The following is a 2,466-nucleotide window of genomic DNA, read 5'->3' on the forward strand; positions in this document are numbered from 1 at the left end:
CATTCAGTCCTCGAGGTGGGTTCATAGCCCAGCACTAGCCCCCGAGGGGGACTAGGTGGGAGTTAACATTTGCATCTCGGATGTATTATTATGCCTCAGAACATGCAATCCGGGAGTTGGCTACATCTCCCATAGTGAGATACCGAGCGAGGTTTGAAAGAGAACTTTTGGTTATGGAGGTATTACGGAGGTAACCCTGGTTCTCTGCAAACTGAGTGAGGTATCTCACCACACTGCCCTGCTTGCATGATCACGTGGAAGAAAGACACGTGAGAATAGCAGGTGTTAGGCAGGGGCGCTTATAAAGGAGGGGGGCGCCCCRGTGCCAAGCATGTATTGGTCTGTCAGAGATACACGTAGTGGCATTAGAGCTTCCTGATTGGTCACACCTGAAGGCGCTTCCCATAGTGAGATACCTCACTCAGTTTTCAGAGAACCAGTTGCCTCCGTAACCAAAGGTTTCTCTTCACCATGGAGATTATTCTGCCGTCATTCACCATTGTTGTCTTCTGTGGATGCCCAGGTCTTTTTGCATTGATGAGTTCACCAGTGCTTTCTTTCTTTCTCAGGATGTACCGAACTGTACATTTTGCGACTCCTAATTTTGTAGCAATTTCTCTGATGTTTTCTTTTTCTGTTTTTTCAGCTTAATGATGGCTTGTTTCACCTGCATGGAGAGCTCCTTTGACCACATGTTCACTTCACAGCAAAACCTTCCAAATGCAAGCACCACACCTCAAATCAACTCCAGGCCTTTTGAGAATGACATAACGAAGGGATTGCCCACACCTSTCCATGAAATAGCCTTGGAGTCAATTGTCCAGTGACTTTTGTTGCCTTTAAAATCAGGGTGGCACATGTTAAGGAGCTGAAACTCCTAAACCCTTCATCCAATTTTAATGTGGATACCCTCAAATGAAAGCTGAATGTCTGGACTTTATGTCCATGTACATTATACAACTATAACTTGAATATGTTTCAGTAAACAGGTAAAAAGACAAAATTTGTGTCAGTGTCCAAATATACGTGTATGGGCCTAACTCTGGCTCGCTCACACCGAGGANAAAAAAAAAAAAAACTTTTACATGGAGTTACACAATTAAAACACAATACGGACAATCACTATTAAAAGCATTCACAATTCAAGGATGTCATCTCTAATGCCCTCAGTCTGGACTTAAAGTTGCTTTGTGAAAAGATGCATGTTTAATAATCTTTTATAAAATGATTCGTGTTTTATTTGTATCATTGAACACAGGCTACACACACAGAGATTGTAGAAATAGTGTTTTGATAATGCAAATCAAGTAATCATGTTAAAAATCTGATATTCATGTTCAAATTATAGTTCTCTTGCAACCTTGGTGCAATCAGATTAAAGACCTCCAAGCCAAGCTCTCAGGCTGACTTTAAACCTCAGTCCTCTCCTGACCTGAGTGAAAAATGGCTCTCCTGTTCCCATGGAATTCAGGGATTAAAATGACAGTAAAATATTTTTAAAACAGCATGGGTTTTATGAGGGGGTCCATGGAATTTTTAACTCTTGTAAGGGGTCCCCAGACCCAAAATGTTTGAGAACCCCTTCCACTTGACCTATAGAATACTCACACCAAGTGTTTACTTGTGTAAAAGTATGTTTAACAACCAGAATGCAGGAAATGGCGTCTAATTCATTGAAAATTTTCTGGGCCCCACCATTGATTTTACACACTGTTTTCTCCTTCATTAAATACCACACAGCCCTGACAGCAATTGTTGGCAAACGTCCAAATATGCAAATTGGAGGTTGARGTTATTTAGTAACTTTTAGGACAGCCAAAAGCAACTTTTCTTACTGAGGAGTTGGCAACAGTATTCAGCGGCTCGATATCTCACTCCAAGCTCAGGTCAAAACTTGAGAGCCCAGATGCTTGTCACTGGAGCTGCTGGCTTTTCATCCCCCACCATTTACTGGTGAAAATGAAAGACGATTAAATCTGTTGTGTCCAGTGCGCACTTTACGTGTTTATCTGGACAGAACAAAGAGTTTATGTAAAAGTAACCAACTCTTTGTATCCTGGGCCCCAGGCCATATGGGGAAGCCTCTGTCCAGCCAGAGACTGTCGTACTGGATTGTGGAGGCTATTAGGGAGGCCTATGTATGCCAAGGGCTACAGCCCCCAGAACAACTGAGAGCACATTCCACCAGAGGTATGTCCACCTCTTGGGCCCTTTTCAGGGGGATTTCGGTGGGAGACATCTGATCAGCTGCCAGTTGGGCATCTCCTCACACTTTCATTAAGTTRTACCGCCGAGATGTGGCTGGGTCATCGCTGGCACATTCAGTCCTCGAGGTGGGTTCATAGCCCAGCACTAGCCCCCGAGGGGGACTAGGTGGGAGTTAACATTTGCATCTCGGATGTATTATTATGCCTCAGAACATGCAATCCGGGAGTTGGCTACATCTCCCATAGTGAGATACCGAGC

Source organism: Austrofundulus limnaeus, unplaced genomic scaffold (assembly GCF_001266775.1).
Source record: "Austrofundulus limnaeus strain Quisiro unplaced genomic scaffold, Austrofundulus_limnaeus-1.0 Scaffold31, whole genome shotgun sequence".
Lineage (NCBI taxonomy): Eukaryota > Metazoa > Chordata > Actinopteri > Cyprinodontiformes > Rivulidae > Austrofundulus > Austrofundulus limnaeus.